The sequence below is a fragment of the Grus americana genome, chromosome Z (assembly GCF_028858705.1).
Source record: "Grus americana isolate bGruAme1 chromosome Z, bGruAme1.mat, whole genome shotgun sequence".
Lineage (NCBI taxonomy): Eukaryota > Metazoa > Chordata > Aves > Gruiformes > Gruidae > Grus > Grus americana.
Window position 1 is genome coordinate 59,028,528 of NC_072891.1, and position 23,968 is coordinate 59,052,495.

Sequence of the window (23,968 nt, forward strand, 5' to 3'; positions counted from 1 at the left end):
GGTGGCTGACAGTAGCTGGATATGCTTTCAGGTAATAGCAGCACTCCTGAAACCTTGAAGGGAGTGTGTAGTATTTGTTCTAGGGCTGGATAGTCCCTCCAAGCAGAGCTCGGGAGACACACCTCAGGACTGATTTTTGTCCCATGGACAGCCACGAATCATGTGTGCATCAAGATATGGGTTATGCAACAGAGATTTAGCAATTATCTGTTCCTTTTCATGGCCCTAACAAAGTAATTTACTGAGATGCTCCTCCATTTCCTGAGGAAGTCCTAGTAAATTGCTAGCTGTGTGTTAAGACTTTGAGGGATCTGATGACTGGAAATAAGAACACAGTATTGTATTGCAAGAAGTTGTACTCTTATATCCTTGCATTTACATGTGTAAAATGTGAAAAGCTTTGTAGCAGCAGAAAGCAGGAGGTATGGAGCTGACTGTGAACACAAGCTATGCCCTGCCTGTCCTTCCATCAGAGGAGGCTGGGAACAACTGGCACCTCCACAACAGAACTTCCCATCCTTCTTTAAGGCATGCAAGATCTGGAAGGAACTGGCAGAAGGGTTCAGAATAAGACTCAAGTGTTTGAAATTTAAAACAGTGTCCCAAAAGGGGTGGCAGAAAGGAACTGGGAACCATGTATGATTTTATATGTATGTTTGTAAGATTGGGCATGTGCTTGCTTTTAGCATGATATTCAAGACAACAACATGAATAAACTTATGTGTTGGGATAGTGGCAGATCAGATCCTGGATTTTTCAAATTAGGCATGCAAAATTACTGGACATCTTGTCTGGGTGACATGGTTTAGGCCCAGCCGGCAGCAGAGCGCCAGGCGCTGGTCGCTCACCCCTCCCCCGGCGGGCTGGGAAGGAGAACGGAAAAACAACGGCAAAGCCTCGAGGGTTGGAATAAGGGCAGTTTATTGGGACAGCAAGGGAGAGGGAAACAATCAACAACAGTACTGATAACAGATACTAACAATGGGTGATAACAGAGAACAATTTACCGATCCGGATGACCGACCAGACGCTCAGCCCGCCCTGGAACCGCGCCGAAATCGCGCCGGCCCCGCCTAACTAGCCCCCCCCCCGCCTTTTATGGTGAGCATGACGTCACATGGTATGGAATAGCCCCCGGCCAGCTTGGCTCACCTGTCCTGGCTCTTTGGGAAATTAGCTCTGTCCTTGCCAGAACCAGGACACTAAGTTTCTGTAGTATGGCTCTCCAGGTACAGAACAGAAGTAAAAATCTTGCTGTACCTCAGAGACTTTTCATCAAGTTAGTAAATTATTATGAAACAAGAAGATGCAATAATATTGTTTGTTAAAGAAAAGCCTCAGAGGAAATGAATACCTTTGTATTCATGGCAGGAGTGTATTTGGCCATTCCATGTTTTTAAATGCTGAACAGTCAGTGATATAGATACCAAACATTCCTCTGCATACTGAGTAAAGCAGCAGTGTTGTGTCATTTCAATGTGTGACTGTCTTTAAGAGGCCCTTAATAATTTAAAGAAACAACTTAAAATTTAGAAAATGTCAGATCAGGTATATATGGACAGCCTTAATCAAATATTTTAGTTGAGAAATACATACACAAGTACATGAAATTGAAATCCTACTGCAAAAATACACCTACAATTTTTGGAGTGTCCATTTAAAAAAGAAAAACTCAAACCCCAAAACTTTGTTATTGAAGTAACTGATTTCTTTTTCTTTTTTTTTTCCTTGCAATGAAGACATGGGGAATAACATGTCCAAATAATATGACCAAATTGGTGAAAGATACAAGGTGTCTGCATTTGAAATAAACTATTAGTGCTCAATGAGTTGTCTCCTGATCTTTAGCGGCAGTGTATGGTTTCATGATGATTTTCACTACTATTACAGATATTAAAAAGAGTTCATATTAAATGACACACCTCAATTCAGTTGTTCATGCAAAATGCTGCTTTTTTTTCTGTGATTGAAGATACTTTCATAGACAAGAAATTCTACCACATCTTTCTATACAAAGTTCAAATACAGAGATTCTGCTTTCCCCTCTCTCCATCTGTTAAATATCAAAAGTTTGGTTTTTTTAAAAAAAATCAGATTATTGAATTTGGAATAGACAAAGTACTGAGTTTTAATTGAAGAAATAAAGAACATCTTAGATCAGGATAAAAATGGCATTTTCTGTTTTAAAAATCCAGGAAATGTAAATCCAATAGTGCTCTTAACATTGGACGTTGACTTTGGCTATAAATATGAGACAGGAAAATATTTTTGCAATATTAAATATCAAGGCTGTGTAGAATAGCACAGAGTTCTATCTTCAGTTTATTTTGATTTCATGTAATATACCAAGCAATTTGATAAATCATTTAAAATATATGCTGACATTAAGGAATCACATGCATACATATTCAAAGGGAGAAAACTATTTCCATAGTCTGTATATTATTAAATTTTATTCCTGAGCTCCAAAAATGAGATGAATGTTAAGACTAGTGAGGAAGACAGAGTCCCTCAAGATATAAAGAGAAGTATGTGTGTGTGCCTTGCTTTGGTACACTCTGTTGCTATGAAAAAATTCCAGAGCTGCATTTATGAAAGTGGGAATATAAATAGTGATTGTGAATTGCCTGCTCACACAACTGTGTGAGACAGATCTGGCAATTAAATAAAACATTCTTGGATACAGGAATAGCGATGGATTATGCTTGATGAGATAGCCTATTTCGCACAGCAGAGATTTACCTTCAAAATTATGTAATTGAGGATTTCTCATACTAATTTGTAAAATAATGTCTATTTTAAAACTGCTTTTTTACTTGGTATATCACAGTCATGTGTGATAAGTCAAACCTGAAAAAAGCTTCTTAGGACTGATGATTCCAAAACACTAACTCTTCTGTTGGAAAGTGAAGATAACAAGCAAACCAAGGAATTGAACCACCTTGTCATAAATGGTTGTTCATAAATAAATGAATATGTCTTACAGCCATTCTTCCATTAAGTACTGTGTTTTTGGGGTGTTTTGTATTTTTAAAATTGTTTTGATAATCAGCTCTTCAAGAAAAGCTTAGGGCCTGTGTACAACTTGTAAATAAGAGTGATGGTATGTATGTCTCTACCTGTGTTAAGAGAAGCCTAGATTATAATATGGATCCATGTTGCTTCCTTCAGTACACACTAATTCTTTCACATCTTTAAAAGATCTAGCATTCTGAAGTAATTGTATTACAGAAAAGGGACCATTGTGGAAAGTTACTTGCAAAGGATGATATTAATCTGGTTCTCCTTTGTATTTACAAAGCACGTCTTCACTAAAAATGAACTACAATATGATATAGTTTCTTCCTTTTAGAAGAATGTACCATAGGGAGTCAGCTGGGGGAGGGGCAAAAAAAAAGAGTGGTAAGACTCATCAGAAAAGGTAGTAAATCCATTGTTTGGATCCTGGATTTACACTGAAAATTTCAGTTTAATTCTTTCATCTCGATTCAGAAGTAGGATTTGCACACGCATTTTTCTTGTGTGGAAATCTAGACATGAAACAGTTAGATCTAATTTCTGATAGACTTTTCTTGTAAGATTTAACTTATTCATTATGAGCTCACATTTTAACTTCCTTTTGGGTTAAAGAAGTGAATCCTAAAAGGTTATTTTTTCCTAGAAAATTCAATGAGTCAGAATATGCACATGGGGAGAAAATGAGACATGGACAGTAGGAGGATTGTATTTTCCACCTAGCGAATACTTCAGCCTTCCAAGAATGGTTAAAGATTTGAGGAAGAATGGTATAAAAGAATGGGTGAACTGAAACTTGTGAGACTTCAACTCTCATCTAGAGTGAATTTTTGTATAAGAAACAGAGGTAATCACTTCCGTCACTTCGAGGGTTGTGTTAAGGAATTAAATAGTCAATCTCTGATGCGTTAAGAAAAGCAGTGCTATCATTTAAAATCTTAGGGAACTGTCTATTTCATGCTTATATGGGAGCTCTAAGTAAGCATCTGATCATGACTTCCATTTCCAATTTAAATTGCCTCTAACAAGATGGAGTAGTCCCTGTATTGTGTCTTTCTTTGTACTGTAAGTTATTCTGAGTTCTACAGTTTGTACTATTCTGGTCATTCTTAAGAAGAAAACAGGATTATTATAGTGGCTAAAATTACCCAACATTAAAAAAATAAATCTATTGTGCGGTAGTTCCACTCTGGGAAGCTGCAGGTAAATTAAAAATAATGCTTCTCTGCTTTGGGATTCTTGATTATTGTGTAGCTGTTGTGCAAAACTGTGTGTGCACAGTCTAAGATGCAGTTATTGATCTATAAAATGTAAAGTCTTAATTCATTGCATTAGTAAAAATTAGTAGTTAGTAATATTTGAAATGAAAACTCAAACTTCTTTAATACAGTAAATTTTCTTTAATTAGTAGCCTTCCTTCTTACTTCTTGAAGTAACATGTTCGTCAGTGGAAATTCTACTTGGCAACAGATTCCATGTAGGCAGCTTCTCCATGTTTTAAAACTCTTTTTCAAGTATGTAACTACCGAGTTTGAGTTTGAGTTTAGGAAGTAGTATGGGGGTTTATTTTTGTCTGAAATAGTATGTGTTACAAAAAATTAGTAAAATTCAGGGGGAAAAGCACATAATTTACAGCTGTTATGAAACAAACTCTAGAAAACCACAGGTGGAACAATCAGCATTTGTCAAAACTATAACCATGGATGTTCTCCAGGGACATTATTAAATTGGTATAAATTAATAAAATTTATTAAATTGGTATAGTTCTGTAAACGTGGAACAGTTTGCACTAGCAAAGTATCTGCACTATTTTATAATAGCTAATAGTTTATAGTACTATGATGGTAGTCTTCTTTGGTGTATATAATCCCCTTTTTTTTCTTTGAGCCTCACTTTACAGCTGCATTTTTTTCCTCTGAGCTATATGCTGTTCATACTGTGTTGGAACAACTTAAAAATTTCATGCTAAGATTATGGTTTTGACCTGTTAAACATGTGTGAGGTGTTTAACAACACCTGACACACCAAACTGTCATATATATTGAAATAAAACTCAGTTTGTAATATTATTGTATCAGTTAATGCTCAGTGACCAAGAACAGAGGAATTGAAAAGTGGCACGTTGTCATCAAACCATTACTTTCACATAATGGGAATATATTTTGTAATACTTTTTACATCTAGTATTTTCAACATTGATGAGTTACAATGTAAGATACTACTGGTAGTTGAATTTTTATTCAAACTAAATGTACTAGTTGGAGAAAATTACTAACATAATTCTTATGTTTTTCTTGCTGAAACTTGATTTTGTCTGATTTCCAGTGTGCAGTAGGGCACTAGTGAGAATCCCAGCCAGACCCAATACAATTACATAATTGAAGCTTCAGTATTCTTTTAAAGTGTGAGTCAGTTTTGCATATCTTTATAGTCCTGAAGTAGTCATAATTGACTTGTAGTAACCCACAGTTGCTGTTCTATAGAAGGTACTTATTATATTAAACTAGTATGTAGGTCCACTAACTCTAAACCACTACTGATGAGTTGCCTTTTGGTTTTTTGGTTTGGGGGTTTTTTTTGCTAGATTGTTTTGGGTAACTATTACATTAACACAAAAACTGGAAGATCATATTCCCTCCTGGAAGAATGAACTGTTCAGATAATTGAGAAATATTGTCATTAAAGTGTAATAACTAATCTAAAAATAAAGACCATCATCCTACATCTGTCATTGTTGATCTTTTTGGTACTTAGTATGATAAAGCAGAGACTGGAAAGGAATAGGGAAATGGGCAAATTGATCACTAATAGGAAAAAATAATTTTATTTTAAAAAATGCAAATACCTAATCATTGAGGACATCATGGTAGATTTATTTGGGAATATGTATTTTACTAACACTGCCTCTTTCAGAGTGTCATCATGCTATTTCTTGATTGAAAGAAAGTTTGCTCTGGACAATTACTGCTTAAGCAGGGTGAATTGGTGATAGGAAAGAACATCCCTATCACATATTAAAATGTAGGTTGCATTAAGACTATAAATAAATCATTAGTTATCTGGGGAGAATCTGAGTATGTTTTATGTTCTTTACAAGTTCTGCAGTAGAGGAAGGAATTTCTTTGTAGTGTTCTGAAATAGCATTTGTTACATAAAGCTGTGCTGAAAAAAAGTGTAAGGATTTTGTTAGAAGCAGTCTTCAATTATTCTATTAGAGACTAAGATACCTCACTGAGGTTTTTTTCCATTATAAATTTAAAACCAGTGATAGTGAAAGTCCTTACTTATGGTGAAACATAGGATCCAATACTGGTACCTCAGGTGAGAAACATCGTAGAGCAAGGATATTCCCTAAAATCTCTAAAATAAAGCTACTTTCAGTCAAAATTTCAGCTTGAAATTCTTCTTTTACTGCAGTAACTGAAGGAAAAAGGCTTTTATAAAGTACAGTTTTGTAATAATAAACTATGAGTACAGATGAAGTAGTAAATGTGGTTCTGGAGGACTAAGCAACTTGGTATATATAAATTCAGCAGAGCTATCAAAAATTGTAGAAACACCATGAAAATTGGAACTTCTCTGTGTCTACCTGAGGAAAGAAAATAATTTTGTAATGTTTAAAAACCCTAGATTAAAACAGGTGTAGTTCTAAGAAATGTTGGAAATCAAGGTCAGACTCAACAAGAATTTTCACATTTACCAGCTACTAATACCTATAAAATTGTTGCTGCCTTAGCCATACTGAATGTGTTAGTTAACTTTTTTTAACAGAATAAAAGGTGGGGAAAAGAGCTTTTCTGAATCATTCATTTCTTTCTTCCAAGAAAATGTGAAGAGGGTGCATATTCATTTGATCTAAAAAATAATTACATCCCACCCCCCATAGGATAATAAATTTTTACTTCCTGAGCATGTCATTCTTTAGTCCCTGCTACTTGAGTTGATACGATTCCATTGCCTTTGGAAAAGTCTCACTCCATCTGGCCCCTGACCTGAGTTAGGAGGAATGAAAGCAAATTTCAGTAGAAAAGCTTTTCTACTGAGTTGTGAATGAGAGCAAATGATTTTCACCATATTAGAAATTTTGTATTAAATATCATCCAGTGCAGAAACTAGTGTTACTTTAATTGCAAAAAAATATGATGCTATAAAAATAGAAAAGCTTGCAAAGATCTCTTTATGGTTTAGTATGGAAATAATGTGACCTTCAGAACAGATTTAATATTGAGATAATGCATCCTTCTATTAAGCAAAACCAGGTCAATTGTCTTAAAACTTCTTTCTCGTAAGTCATAAGCAACTTCTCTCTGTTTTTAAAGGCATTTGTTAATGAAGTAACCCAATATTTTCTGTGTGTAGGAAGTGCAAGTTGCAGGGCAGGCATAAGTCTTGGTGAATGTTTTAGAGTAATTGCATATACTAGTTATGCCAAAGTGGAAATTTAACTTTCTTCATTAGGCTTGTGTGAATTGCATCGAAAAGGCTCATGAGCTATGAATGACATCTTAGGCCCTGTATGTCTTGATCTTTTAGTAATTTCCTATGTAAAAATATACTATTGATATGCAGTTTGGCATAGTGCATGGTTTTGACTTGTGAATACTTAGTACAGGTTCAGGGAACAGAGATCTTCCCAGATGCAAGGTAATAGTCATGAACAAGTGCTTTACCTTTATTCAAATTATTTATGGGCAAAGTTTACTTGCTGAATGGAAGTACAGAGTTGCTAATGAGGTAGAGGACCTTTGTTTCCTTATTCATGACTTTACATCATGCTTGCAAAGTCTTAGACTTTCTACAGTGCAATTCTAGATACAATTCTAACATAACTTTTTTTACTTGAAGTAAAAGCTTTTACAAAATTTGTAGTTCTGCATACCTGGAAATACACACTGAGCTATGAATGAGGTTCAAAATAGGGATTTATCAATGTTATTTTATACAGCAGTTAGAAATATCACAAGTGTAATATTTTTCAATGAGTTTGTAATATTGTACTTCAATTTTGTTTAAGTGACAGCTTAGTGAAAAATTTCATTAAATACATGATCAAAGGAAATTTTTTTAAGGAGACACTTAAGAATTGATTAAAACCACAGAAGTGATCAACAGTCTCTTACTATTAATTTAATGATTGAAACCGTTGTCCCATTACAAGTTTTAAGCAAAAAAATCCTGAGTCAGTGGATTTATGTCAGTCCTCTCATAGTATAAATGTGCCCAGTGTGGTATGCAACAGCCAGAAATGTTTTTGGCAGACAGGAAAGCAGCACTCTCTTCAGCACACTCTTCCAGGAGAGTGTGTTTTGAGGTGAACCTTCTCTGCTTGTGTCCTAGAAGGAGAATGATACAGGTAAGGATTCAAAATGAAGTTACAGTGACAGGAAGTTTGATGGCTGTGTTTAGAAGGAAGAGACACATACAATTTCTTTAAAGATTAGCTTAAGCATCTTAATTATGGTCTATGTATACTTAAGGAAAGGATATCTGATAATAGCTAGCTTTAGATTCACTTGAAGATAAAGAAGCATTTTGAAAACCATTTTGGGGGGGCTGAAATTAGACCTTCAGACTAGAAATAGGGTAGCTTTTTGAGAGCAAGTGAAACATAGTATAAATGGATCACGTAAAGATTCCTGATGTTGAAGTGCCTATATATGTGCAAGGTGCCTTACTTGCAAATGTTCTAGGCTCAGACACATGACAAACTTGATGGTTCTGCACTGGTGGTTACAGCTTTTTTGGTCTGTATGGCATAAAATTTCAGACTAGATTCTCAAAATTGTTCTTTACTGGTCTTAAATATCTGTTTTAGTATTTTAGGACCTCCAGGGTAGATGGATTTTTGTATGGCTTATTATTTATGGGTTCCAAAGCTTGGCTCTGAAGGACTATTTAACTCTCTTCATTAACTGGAAATTCCACTTTTTCTCCTTTGATCTTTCTGCTTCATTATTGCTCAAAAAGGGATTTCCTCCAGTGGCTACACATAGTTTGCCTTCCTTTGCTTTCATGTCACGATGAGCTGATTGCTGTCCTCCATTTTGAAGATCAAATCATTAATTCTTCTGATTGTTTTCTACTGTATAGTGGTGTTTGGGTAGAGCACGGGCTGTATGCAGAAGCACTAGAGTCTGTTCCCACAGTTAGAGATGCTGTTTGTGGTAACACAAATACAATATAAATTGTTTTTTATGATTAATTACCAAATGCTCTGGAATTAGTTTGGAGGGGAAAACACCATATCTGTGTGAGTGTTTCTCTATTATTCGCTATTCATATTTTTTATTATTATTTCATCAGTGTAAGAATGTAATTGGTCTGATTTAGGACAGTAACAATATCTACAAACAGGAGAACAAATGTTTCACATGCTGTGGTAATCTCATGTCACTCTCAAGTATTCCAACCTGTTTGACCCTATAACAGTAGTAGTTGTAGTCATAAAGGAATTCCTGTTTTGGTTTTCTTAGGTTGTGTTATGTAGAGAAAAATCATCTTAAGGACTGCAGAAATTACAGAATGGATTTGTTAATAGAGAATATTCTGTGATTACTGCCACTCTTTCTTTATATGGCTGAAGACTTCAGAAGTATGGAAGGCTGACAGCTGATCTCCACACAGCTTGACTCAAAGCAGTTGCTAACCAGGGCTTAAACCAAGGTTTATACGAAACATACTGGATCGTTTACATACATTTGCTGGAATAGTGAATGCTATTATTTGTATAAGAAGCTTTATTGTCCCAGTTGATTTCATAATGATGGCACAGCAAAACTGTTTTAGCACGTGATCTGTGAATGCATAATATTTTAGAGCTTTCCCATTGCTAGCATTCACTGCTGAACATCTGTTCTTACCTTGTGATTTAGACAAGTCTTGTAATTATTCCTGATATTACTAATTTTGAAGTATTTAGTGCATTGAAACCACTAAGAAATAGAAACTGGAAGATGATCTATGGACTGAGTAAGGAAGCTGGTTAAAGAGGTACTTCTTGCTGTTTGAATTAATTTGTCATCAGTCATCGAACACATAAGAAGTTATATACAAGAAGCTAACAATTATATATTTTATATAAAGATGTGTTGACAAAAGCCAGCAACTAAGGACCCAGCAAGCAACTCACTCTCCCACTTACCTCTTCCCTTCCTCCAGTGGGATGGGGTACAGAATTAGAAAAACAAAACCAATAAAAAGTTATGGGTTAACAACAGTTTAGTAAGTGAAGAAAAGAGGAGAAAAAAAGAACAAGTGATACAAAGGCAGTTACTCACCATCTCCAACAGCATTTCTGTGCCCAGGTTGTCTCTGAGCATTGCCTGCTTTGGAAAGACTGCACACACAGTTTTTTACTGCTGAGCATGTCATTATATGGCATAGAATTTCCATTTGGTCAGTTTGGTCAGCTGCCCTCACTGTGGCTCCTCCCAGACTCTTGCTCACCTCTAGCCTACTGTCCTATGGGACAGAGAAGACCTTGACTCTGTGCAAGCACTATTCAGCATTAACCAAAACACTGGGGTGTTAAGACTGGTTTGGTCGCAAATGCAGAGTACAGCACTACATGGGCTGCTATGAAGAAATTTAACTTTATGCCAACCAGACCCAGTACAAATATATATTTATTCCCAAGTGATGTTTTTGGACCATAATGCATAAGTCTACTCTTATGGTGCAACTTATTAGACAGTCTTAACATCTTTATGGCTTAGTTCCTACTTCCTGTTCTGTGTACACACAGAATTTCATTAGATCTCTAAAGTGCTTTCAAGCACACTTCTGTTACGCAAAGTAAGTTCCAGTTTCTGTATTCTTCACAGAGATAGCTTCCTTTGAAATTATCCCCAGGTGCATTGTGTTTATATGAGCCTTACATTGTTCAAAGGTGAGTTATAGAGGAGACAACACTTTTGCTGTTGTGCCTTGGAGAGATATTCTAGACAAGGAAACTGTATAAACAACAGAGACAGTTAGAAAGTGCTCTTAATTCACTAATAGAGGAAAAGGGTTAGAATGACTGTCACAAATCATTAGGGTAGAGGAGCTAAAGCTGGCACTAGTAGTTACTTATTATGCAGACACTGATTATGGACTCACAATTCCACATTGTTCTGGTCTGAAAAGTGAAGGGATTTTTAGATACTGAAGCCAATATTATGTATTTATGTTTTAGTTTTGTTTGTGCTATGATTAAAATTGGGGTTTTAAAATATTTTAAACAAATCTTACTTATTCTTAACTGCTATTACCTGTAGGAAATTTGTATTTTTGCATGCAGATTATTTAAAGCATTTCTTGAAACTAGCTTAAAATCTTATCAAAACTTTGCAAATACATGACTGCAAGTTCAAAGCACAAATGCAGTTCAATTTAGACATCAAAGTCTGCTTTCAGTTTTTGAGGAACTCTAACTTAAAATACTTTAGTTGCAGCTATGCTGTAGAAAATCTGTGAGAATTCATTTCCCCTAGTAAAGAATAATTACTTTCCCTACTCTCTTGCATTTTTCCCCCTCCTAGACAACAAGATTGGATGAAAGGAAAAACTCATTTAGGTTAAAAAAAAATTTCTATTTTCTTTTTCTAGCTTCTTTGTTCTTTTTTTTTCTCATGTCCTCTATGTCCCTTTCATATGGTAAATCATCTGAAGAAAGAGCAATGCATGGTGCCATGTACATTATGATTGATCTGAGCTGTTCTTAGTCCTAGATAAATTGTAGGTAACAGCCAAAGCCAAATAGGAAACAGAAGAGCATAGCAAAGTACATAACAAATGAAAAGTCTCTTGTATGAAATATGGTTAGAGGGATAGAGAGGATTACATACCTAAGAAAAAGTAAAATTTATTTTTCATTAACTTATAGGCCTTATAATTCTGAAGGTATTAAGAAAAAAACAAAACACTGGAAAAAAACCCCCCCAAACTCCCAAGTCCCCAAATCCAGTTCCTTCACTCTCTATACGAAGTATTTTGCCAAACAGAAATCCAATTTAGTATTGCAATATCACTGGAGTCATTATAGATCCATATGAAAAAAGTTTACCTTTTTCACACTGTCAAAACAATGGAGAAGATGAGTTATTCAGCCTAAAGGCACATTTGAGCATTCTCGTTTTTAGACTCAGAATAAGTACTATGTTTTATAGCTGTAATCTTATATATATTTTGAAGTCAGGTTTGGCTCTGTAGTTTCCTGTGTGCTTTGCTTGGTGAATACTGACTTTGGATTACTACAAAACTCTACGTCTCAACTAAGCTGCACTAACATTACAGCATGGCTGATATTTTTTTCTCCAGTTCCTCATCTGCTCCGAGGTACTGTACAAGATTTTATGTCAGAAGGAAGGCAAATGTTGAATGAGGAAAGACTTACCCTAACTCTTAGTTTGTTATACTGGTCCTTACAGTATAACAAATCTTACCCTTTTTCTTCCATATAATCACTGTCCCTGCTTTGCCTTGGCTCCTCAGAGAAATTGAGTCTCAAATATACATATCCAATAACAAGTATTAGAAATGCACTACAAAGAATCATAAAATCATAGAATCTCTTAGGTTGGAAAAGACCTTTAAGATCATCAGGTCCAATCGTTAGCACTGCCAAGACAAACCACTGAACTATGTCCCTAAGTGCCATATCTATGTGCCTTTTAAATACCTCCAGGGATGGTGACTCAACCACTCAAGCCTGTTCCAATACTTGATAACCCTTTCAGTGAAGAAATTTTTCCATCATTTGCAATCTAAACCTCCTCTAGTGCAACTTGAGGCTGTTTCCTTTTGTCCTATCACTTGTTACTTGGGAGAAGAAACTGACACCCACCTCATTACAACCTCCTTCCACATAGCTCTAGAGAGTAATAAGGTCTCCCATTGAGTCTCCTTTTTGCCAGACTAAACAACCCCACTTCCCTCAGCCACTCCTCTAGACCCTTCACCAGCTTTTTGCCTTCTTTGGACATGCTCCTGCACCTTAATGTCTTTCTTGCAGTGAGGGGCCCAAAACTGAACACAGGACTCGAGGTGTGGGCTTGCCAGCACTGAGCACAAAGGAACAATCATTTCCCTGCTCCTGCTGGCCACACTATTTCTGATACAAGCCAGGATGCTGCTGGCCTTCTTGGCCACCTGGACACACTGCTGGCTCATATTCAGCCAGCTGTCAACCAACACCCCCAGGCCTTTTTCCACCAGGCAGCTTTCCAGCCACTCTTCCACAAGTCTGTAGTGCTGCATGGGGTTGTTCTGACCCAAGTGCAAGACTTGGCACTTGGCCTTGTTGAACACTTTGCTTTAGCCCATCAATTCACCTTGTCCGGGTCCCTCTATAGGGCCTTCCTACCCTCAAGCAGATCAACACTCCCACCCAACTTGATGTCATCTGTAATCATGCAATCCCCTCATCCAGATCATTGATAAAGATATTAAAAAGAACTGGCCCCAGTACTGAGTCCTGGGGAACACCACTTATTGACAACAAATCTTTGGGCCTGGCCAGCAAGCCACTTTTTTACCCAGTGAAGAATATGCCTGTCCAAGCCATGAGGAGCCAGTTTCTCCAGGAGAATGCTGTCAGAAATGGTGTCAAAGGCTTTTCTAAAGGCCAAGTAAACAACACCTACAGCCTTTCCCTCATCCACTAGGCACATCACCTTGTCTTCTTGGAAGGACATCAGTTTAATCAAGCAGGACCTGCTGTTCATAGAGCCGTGCTGACTAGACCTGATCACCTGGTTGTCCTGTACATGCCATGTGATGTCATTCAAGATGATCTGCTCCATAACCTTCCCTGGCACCAAGGTCAAACTGCCAGGCCTGTAGATCCCCAGATCCTCCTTCTGGCCCTTCTTGTAGATGGGCATCACATTTCCTAACTTTCAGTCAACTGGGACCTCCCTGGTTAGCCGGGATGCAATCCTGTGTAAAATGCTCTAGGTGTTCCTGCTGTAGCGGGGGATTACATCTCTAGATGTCCCTTCCAACTTCTACAAATCTGTGAATCTGTGAAAGTGGCTTATTTGGCACTTCCACCAGCTCCATCAGTACCGTTAGGTGGATCCCATCTGGCTCCATAGACTTGTGTGTGCCTGGGTAGTGTAGCAGGTTGTTAACCATTTCCCCTTGAATTATGGGGGCTTCATTCTGCTCCTCTTCCCTGTCTTCCATTTCAGGGGGTTGGGTACCATGAGAACAGTTATTCTTACTATTGAAAACTGAGGCAAAGATGGTGTTAGGCACCTCAGTCTTTTCCTCATCCTTTGTCACTGTTTCCCTCTGCACATAATAGAAGAACAGAGATTCTCCTAAGCCCTCTTTTTGTTGCTGATGTATTTATGGAAACATTTTTTAACTGTTTATTTTTTATTGCAGTAGCCAAATTAAATTCTATTTTGACTTTGGCTCTTCTAATTTTCTATCTGTATAACTGTCCTGGTTTTCAACTAGCATAGTGTTAATTTTCACAAGAAGCTGGGTGGGGACACAGCCAGGACAGGTGACCCAAACTAGCCAAAGGGGTATTCCATACCATGTGACATAATGGTCAGCATAAAAGGGGGCAAATCATGGAGGGCAGTGTGGGTCTGGGACCGCCTCTGGAACAGCTGAGTATGCAGTCATTAGGTGACCAAATTGCATAGTGTATCACCTGTTTTGTATATTATAAGTAGTGTTGTTATCTTCCTCTTCCTTTGCTGTCCTAAATAAACTGTTTTTACCCCAAGCTATGAGTTCTATCTTTTTCTTCAGATTGTCCTCCCCATCCCATCGCTGGCAGAGGAGTGAGCAAGCAGCTGCATGTTGCTCAGCTGCCAGCTGTGCCTAAACTGCAATAATCTCTCAATGTCCTGGTAGTCTTCATGACTTGCCTATCCCTTCTTCCAAAGAGCATACATAAACTCTCTTTCTTTCCTGAGTTCCAGCCAAAGCTCTTTGTTCAGCCAGGCTGCTCTTCTTCCCTGCCAGCTTGTCTTTTGGCACATTGGGACGACCTGCTCCTGCAACTTTAAGATTTCCTTCTTGAAGGTTGCCCAGCCTTCCTGGACTCCTTCATCCTTCAGGACTAGCTCCCAAGGTCACACACGCTCCTAAACAGGCCAAAGTCTGCCCTCCGGAAGTCCAAGGTAGCAGTTCTGCTGACTCCCTGTCCTTACTTCTCCAAGAATTGAAAACTCTATCATTTCACAATCTCTATGCCCAAGACGGCCTCCAACCATCACATCACCCACAAGTCCTTCTCTGTTCGCAAACAACGGGTCCAAGTGGGGCACCTTTCCTAGCTGGCTCACTCACCAACTCTGTCAGGAAATTATTTTCCATGCACTCCAGGAACCTCCTAGACCATTTCTTCTCCACTGTATGGTATTTCCAGTAGATACCTGGTAAGTCGAAATCCCCAATGACAACAAGGGTTAGCAATTGTGAGACTTTTCCCAGCTGCTTATACAATATTTCATCTGCCTCTTAATCCTGGTTGGGTGGTCTCCAACAGACGCCCACCATGGTACCTGCCTTGTTGGCCTTTTCCTTATTTCTTACCCGTAAACACTCAATCCTTTCATCACCATCATCAAGCTGTAGACAGTCTAACCACTCCTTAACATATAGGGCTACCCTACTGCCTCTGGTTCCCTGCCTATCCCTACTGGAGAGTTTATAGCTATCAATTGCAGCACTCCAGTTGTGTGAGTCACTCCACCATGTTTCTGTGATTGCAATTATATCATAGCTTTCCAGCTGCACAAAGGCTTCCTCCTATTTGTTGCCCATACTGCGTGCATTGGTGTAGGTTAACTTAAGTTGGGCTGTAGATCCTGCCTTTTTTGGGGGTGAAGCCCTAATTACTGTATGACCATTCTCAGGCACTTCTGTGGTTTCCAACACATGAGTAGCTCTCGCGACTTTGCTGCTGCATTGATCTCCACGGTATCCCTCAAATATTGATGTGCTCAGCCTTATCTCTAGAGAGCCTAGTTTTATCTCCTTCCAGCTTCAAATCTAGTTTAAAACACTTGCAATGAGCCCTGCTAACTCCTGCACAAAGATCCTTTTCCCCCTTTGAGAAAGGTGTATCACATGTTTTGCCAGCAGGCCTGGGTTTGTGCAGATCAACCCATGATCAAAAAACCCAAAAATTAGCATGTGTTCTGCATTATCCTCTGTCAGTGAAAACAGTGACACTGAGACAACTCTGTTCTGAGCATCAATTAGTACATGAGATGCTTAAAGTAACTTCCTTACTAGTCCTAAGATACAAAGGCATAACTTGTTGCTATATGCCAAGACTAAGTTCAGGTGTCTAAATTCCTTTATAGTTGTATCAGCAGTACTAAACTGGTACCTTTTTAATTTCCTCCTTTTCACCCTGCAGTTAATAATAATAGAAAAAACAATAACAATAACAATAATAAAAAAGTATGGCAGTAGCATGTTTAGCTTTACCACAGTAGCTGCTAACAGGGCTGGACTGAAAACTTTGGAACCATTGGTACTTAAAACTACATACATAGAGATTTTGGCTCCCTCTAGTGAAAAAAATGCATAAACATTCAAGTTATGTATTAGCTTGCATCATTTAGCCAAAAATCATTCCAGGATGTTTGAGTAATGCATTGTAGCAGGTTGATGTGCTACACAAGGGGATCAATGCAGGGCTTTGCTGACATAAGTTTCACTACTGGATGATATTTGTTAAACTATAAAGACATCTATTTCTAAATTTTCCTTTAGGGTACTTATTTTTTTTAAATATCTGTGCAAGTACAGAGAAAGAAAGGCTGATTTTTAAGCACTTGATTGACAGATTATTTTTTAATTTTTTTTAAACAGGTCCTCCTTTTGTATTAAAGTGATTGTGAATTTTCAAAATAATAAAAAAAAAAGGAGAGAAAAGCATTAGGTGGAGAGCAGCAAAGAAGGAGCATTCAATAAGAAAAACCCACATAAATCCATTTCTGGATAGAAGTGGACTCCGGGTACACCTATTCTGTTTCTCTGTTTCTAGTTAGCCTTAAATCAACTTTCTTGGTTTGTTTTTTTTTTTATATTTAAGAGAGGGGAATAGGAAAAAACTCAGAGAGGAAAAATTAAGGGATATAGAAAAAAAATGTTTAAAGAGAGAATAATAGCTCTGACACTGGAACAAGATAAGTGACTACAGATGTCAAATGTTCAGCTGTTGAACAGCTTGTCAGAATTCAAATTCTCTTAGTGTGGTTTAAAGTATTTCTTTCTCCTAGATGGTACAGCTTTGCTTAAAGGGAGTCTAACAACCTTTCAAAACTTTTTACTAATTAGTCAAAATTGTGGAGTCATAAGATGGTAGAATTCATGTTGTTTGAGCAAAAGAAATCTATTTTTTTTTTGCAATTTGTTAAGATTTGTTTAAAATTTCTGTTTTCGTCCATGCACTTTTTTGTCACATCAAGACATGAAAAGTAATACTTCACTTCCAATTTTTTGCAAAGTTCAAGAAAATATAAAATATCGGGTGTTTTGTTCTCTTCACTCCAATCCATTTAGAACTTAATAAAAGAACACTTTAAACAATTTTTTTCCCAAATAGGCTGTGTTTTTAAATACAATGATTAGCCACCTCAATATATATCTTTCATTGTATTATTCAAGAACATGAAGAGTTTAAAATAAAAATATAAACAAAATAAGATCAGGAGGAAGGACTAAATTAATTGTTTTTCTGAATATTCCTGTTTATTTTCCTTGACATGTCTCGCTAGTAAACCTAGTCTCTTAAATTCACTGTAAGTTTTCCCAAAGGCATACACTAATGCCAAGAGATGAATATTTGAAGGGTATGTATATTTTCTGAGTACGTGCCCAGGTTTTTCTTTAATTGTGAAGTTATGGGTATTTGTACATAAAAGTCACATAAATTGGTCGTTAATTTGGTTTCCTTTGTAAGATGTATCACAGTGCACTAAAATAACTTCAACACAAATACTCTGAACACTTAATTGTTCAGAGGACACAAGAGGGAAAAGTAGAATGAAGTAAATGCTAGAATAAAATGTGTGCTATTGCTTGGCACCAACTTTTCCAAAACAAAGGAAACCAGAAGAAAAAAGAATGACAGCAATCTCTTGCCTCTCTCAAGACCAGAAATAGCAGGGAACAAGATTTCTTGATGCTCTGTTGCGTGTCAGCTTCTTTCTTGTAGATATGTATGAGTAACGGAGGGGATTAAGACCAGTATTAATTCTTTCATTCGTTTAATGAGTTTATAGCATTTTGCTTCATGTCTTTTCAGCACTGATGAAAAGTGCACCAGTGAATATAAGCTGAATGAATAGGAATGCAGTTAATTAATTTCCTTATAAACTATAAGCTGGACTTCAGGAGAGCAGACTTTGGCCTCTTCAGGGATCTGCTTGGTAGAATACCATGGGACAAAGCCCTGGAAGGAAGAGGGGCCCAAGACAGCTGGCTAATATTCAAGGGTCACCTCCTCCATGCTCAGGAGCAATGCATCCCAACAAAGAGGAAGTCAAGCAAAACCACCAAGAGGCCCCCATGGATGAACAAGGAGCTCCTGGGCAAAGTCAAACAAAAAAAGGAAGCCTACAGAGGGTGGAAGCAAGGGCAGGTAGCCTGGGAAGAATACAGAGAAACTGTCTGAGCAGCCAGGGAGCAGGTTAGGAAAGCCACAGCCCTGATAGAAATCAGTCTGGCTAGGGATGTCAAGGACAACAAGAAAAGCTTCTATAGGTATGTCAGTGAGAAAAGGGGGACAAGGGAAAATGTGGGTCCCCTCCAGAATGAAAGGGGTGACCTGGTTACCCAGGATATGGAGGAGGCTGAGGTACTCAACGACTTCTTTGCCTCAGTCTTCACTGGCAAATCCTTGAGCCACTTTGTCCAGGTCACAGAAGGCAGGGACTGGGAGAATGCAGAACCGCCCACTGTAGGAGAAGATCAGGTTTGAGAATATCTAAGGAAAATGAAAGTGCACAAGTCCATGAGACCTGATGAGTTGCATCAGTGGGTCTTGAGGGAACTGGCGGATGAAATGGCCAGGCCACTCTCCATCTTATTTGAGAAGTCCTGGCAGTCCGGCAAAGTTCCTGCCGACTGGAAGGGGGGGATGCCCCATCCCTGGAAGTGGTTAAGACCAGGTTGGATGAGGCTTTGGGCAATGTCGTCTAGTGCAGGGTGTCCCTGCCCATGACGGGGGGTGGGGGTGGTTTGGAACTAGATGATCTTTGAGGTTTCTTCCAATCCTAACCATTCCATGACTCTATGATTCTATGATTTTATTACACTCTACTTTATTCAAGGGAATGAACCCTGACGATTACCCTTATAAGACACTTTAGTGTTGTGACTACTGTGGCACAGGATGGATGGAAGGCAAGCAGGCAGAAAGGAAAAGTACGCAAATTAAAAAAAGTAGAGTGACCATCAGCTAATGAAACTGTGTGTCCCGCAAGTGCACAGAAATGTGTATCTAGCAGAAAAACTTAGAACTTCTTTACATAATAATCTATGTATACGTAGGGACATGGCACTGCTTCCAAGAAGTTGTTATCTTTTCTCCTGCACCAAACAGGAGTAAGAGTGCAAAACCAGAAGTGTCTATGTAGGATTTCTCTTTGGGTGAGAGACAGAATTTTAAGCTTGGGTTTGTCAGAAAACTGATTACTCTTGTCAATAACTGAAACGTATTTTGCAGGAAATAAATGGTAGTCCAATTGAAAACTCTGCCTGAAAAGAGCAATTTGTACTTGCTGCTTAGCAACCATATAACAGTTGTTGACAGTAGTATACAAAAGAAGACAGTGGAAAACTATACTCAAGTTGGAGACTTATTTTTTGTAGTCAGTGATTATAAACATGCAACAAAAAACGTTGTTCTGACAAGTGAGATTTTTCTCAAATAATAGAAATGAGGGAAGATCATGAAATCTTTGTGTGTTATATTGAAGCTAGATTGTAAATAATTCAGTAAATACCACAGTGTATTTTTTTAAACTAGTTAAACCTTTTCTGATGTGCTTTCTCTGTGGCAGTGTTGTAATAATATGAAAAGTTTAATAAAGAAACATGTCCAAAAGCCCAAATCCTTACTTGCCTGTTAACATTACAGAAAATAAAATTAGTTTTTCACTGTTATTTCGTAACTTCAGTGGTGCACCTGGATAAAATTTTCTCCATAATCAAGGGGCTAAAATGATGTCAAGGAAACTAACAGAGTTTGTGATAGACACACTAAAAGCAGTACAGCTCAGGAAAAAAAGAGAAAATTTTGGCAATGCAGAATAACCAAATATACAATATTTTTTCACAGTGTAATAATTCCTGGGCTATCTGGAATACTATAAGTCATTAATCATATATATATATTCTTCTTTGATTCATAAAATGAGACCTAGATTATATTAACAACTGCTGTTTCTTAGAATTACAGAATCATGTTGAAAAATTACTGCTGTTTATAATGACTGCAAGTAAACAGCAATTGGACAAAAATAACAGCTCTGATTAGTGATTAACGAGTCACATGAGTAATATGCTTCCTATAATTGACCACACTGAAAGAAAATACAGATGGTCCACTTATAAATTTTAATAAATTTTGAGCTATTTTTTATAACTCTAAAAAAAACCTGAATATTTTTAATTTGTGTTGCAAAGGCCAGCTAGTAGATAGGATATGCGCAGCAAGTGTTAATGCTACCTGTCAAATGAGGTTGCAGTGGGGAAATAATAGTGCCTGACAAACAAAAAAATAAAGATTGGAAGAGACTAAAATTGAATCGTGGAGAGCTATTTAAAATCTTGAACTTCAAAGGAGCCATGTATGGTTAAACCCAAAGTAAAAATTCAATGGAAGCAGGGAATGTTATCTACTTAGATGAAGGGCAAATTATTTCTTTTTTAAGCACTATTATGAGTCAAAGATGATGGAAAGAGTAGCTTTTTATATGATTGACATGTGTAGGGAGGTAAATCTATATCTAAAGCTAAGTGCCTCAGGAAATTTACAGCTCATCCAGTCAATAAATACCATTGGCTTTTGTCATTTAAGCTTGTTGCCAAGTTTAGTGCTTTTGCATTGTGCATTACTCAGAACAAACTGCACTTTTGAGCCCTTATCCTTCCGGAATACGGTCTTCATTTAGCTGCTGCCTTTATGCCATCTTTCCTCTCTGGAGTGGAATTATGTGATTAAACTACCATTAGGCTGTATCCTCAGCTGCAGTGATCAATTAAGATTACTTCACCAGGGCTTATTTACTTCCTCTAATCCTTTCCTCTAGGAGCAGTGACAGCAGTAACCAGTGATTAAACAGCCTACTCCAGTTCTGAAAGCAAGGGAGAGAGCTGATCTCAAGTTGTATGCTATATGAAAGAATGTCTCACCTTAAGCCTTTCCTTGAATATGGAAAGGGCCAATGTTCCTTGATTTCCCTATTCAGAGCCTGTCTTCATGCTAGCTTGCCTCCCACGACAATCTCCATCTGTGGTCTTTATTTTGTGGCTTTCTATGTATGCATCATCTAGTTACCTCTTTGCATTTGCAGAAAATTTTAGACATATATCCAGAAGTATGTTGCTATGATAAATTCAGTCCCTCCACTTTTTCACAGGAAGACTTTTTGTATCCTTTTTTCCATTATGAGTGATATGAGCAGATTGGTAGCTTCATACATGAAAAATATCAGAATCCACTGTAATTTAAATGCATCTCCACTCATTATCATAAGAAAAAGTTTTACTGTCTGGACTGGAAGAGAATGCATAGTGCTTAATTAAGGAATTGCTATATTACCATATTCTTTTTCTAATTAACCTGTTGCTTATGTGGCAAGGCAATTTTAAGACACTTGGGTTTTTCTATATGATTTCTGTTGCAAATTAAAATAACTTCTAGATCTGCAGGAAATATATTAATTTTTATGATTAGTTTCATTATTATATAAAGTTATTCCTGTTTGTCAAGAGCACCACTCTTTTTTCAATAGATTCAACACAATATTTTAATACAATAAAATTTATCATTAAATGAACACTTCAAAACACCTAAGATTTCTGAAATATTCTTTTCTTTCTCCCCAAAACAGAAACTCCCAACCTCCTGCCCCCAATTGGAATGAAGTACTGTTAAAGATATGAAAAAATCGATTTTTTTTTAAAAAGCTGAAATGATGCGTTTTACCTGGTTTCTGTCTCTCCACTGTATCATGCTATTGTCTTATAATTTAGAGCATGGGGCAACTACCCTGCAAGGAGAGACTGAATGACTAGGTAGAACAGGTATTGTTGACTACTAGACTGGGGGAATATAATAACGGCTCATAAGTCATAAATATGATGGGTAAGTACTATTTTTGCCATGTCCTACAAGACTATGTTTAGACCAACCTGATGAACTAGCAGGAAACAGCTACTAAGAAAATTATTTAAAACTTATAAAACAAAGTAATTTTTTTGCAAAACTATCAGTGAACTTTTGCTACAGTAGATTACAGAAACACACACAGCAGCAACAAGTTCAAAAGGGATGTCCACGTTTTTACATGGACAACGACCAGTAAATTGAAATGAAATGGCAAATGTAGGGATATACCATTTTTTCTGCTATCAGTAAGAGTAGTAGAAGATGGATTCTTAATAATGTCCATCCTTTCATAAGGAATCTTCTGTGACTTCACTGTATTTCTTATCCATTGTATGGCTTGCTATTCACTTCAGGTTATCACTTTGCCAGAGATGCTGTTCCTTTCACATACTGTTTAGCTTTTATCATCTGCTCAGAAGTAACACATCTGAAAAAAATAATGAAAATCTTGAGCAGATGCTTAATCCACTTGATCGATTCTTCTGCTACAACAGCAAACAGAATTGGCAGCAAGTGAACCTGGGACAGGTTAGGGATATGGGTTAAAAAAAAAAATGTACGTTTGCCTTATACTGATATGTCTTCTTTATTTTCTGTCCTCTACAGTCCTTTTTTCCAATTTGTAAGCAGACAATTCCCTGCTGCCTGTGGTTTTTTTTTCCCCCCTGTAACTTGAAGGTGGATTGTGTTCTTCCTGGTACTATAGACAATGAGGAATAATTAGGAGAGACTTTTGAAGAAAAGCACAGCTAGAGCAGGTAATGTGCCTGGGGAGAGTACAAAATACTTAAAAAATTTTCTAAGTGTTGCTTCATTAACGTTTTACAATATTACAGCCAAAGAACTGCAAGGTCTAGGAAGCAAAATAACTTCTATTTTTCCTATAAAATATTATATCTATGCTCAAAACTGTTTGGAAGCAAATGACTTCATGTAATGTTTATAATTTATGGGCTAAATCATTAGAGCTGAATTCAAGACAAGATTATTTTCACTAAAAAATTGTAAAAATGAAATAGTCTGTCATTTATATTGGCAATAGGAAGCAGACACGCAAACTTTGGATATGTCTATAATATAAGGGAGTTTTAGGAGAAATTGAACTGATAGATTATTATGACTCATCTTTTTCTACTTACAGAGAATTAAACAGTTACCGTTCACTTTACTAGCTTAGCTCATCCTATAGGTGTCTATAAATTTTAAAATATCGATATATTTGCACTGTGGCAGAACTCTAAAGGAATATCAGTGTAAAATAAGTAGAGTATTAGCATTTCTCTATTGTCTCGTGAGTTTAATGTTTTAAAAACCTTGGTTGGATTTTATTCGGAGAACTGCCTTAGTTATTAAAGTGAGATTTTTTTTTTTGTAGTTGTCCTAATTTTGTTCTATAGCTTCTCAGCCATGAGTGCAAAATACAATTAATAGGAAAAATGTTTTTATTGCAAAAAGGAAGCTTGGTCCTGGTTTGATTCAGAGTAACATTGATGGGATACACAGCAGAATAGTCAACACCAGCTCTATTAGAGTGAAGTATCTGCTTGCTTTTTCAAAGAAATTGTATTTTCTATTGCTCTGAGATTAAATTGC

General features: G+C 37.1%; 1 long non-coding RNA gene across 2 annotated transcripts in view; it reads left to right on the forward strand.

Moving 5' to 3' along the window:
* LOC129199770 (uncharacterized) overlaps positions 1–23,968 on the forward strand; it is a 52,756-nt gene that overhangs the window by 8,154 nt on the left and 20,634 nt on the right. The window contains exon 1 of one of the 2 annotated variants that reach the window (XR_008574739.1): positions 23,020–23,133. The exons of the other annotated variant lie outside the window; for it this stretch is intronic. This is a non-coding gene — a long non-coding RNA (uncharacterized LOC129199770). Of the gene's footprint in view, positions 1–23,019; positions 23,134–23,968 lie in introns of those variants that run through there. 2 annotated transcript variants of the gene reach the window in all.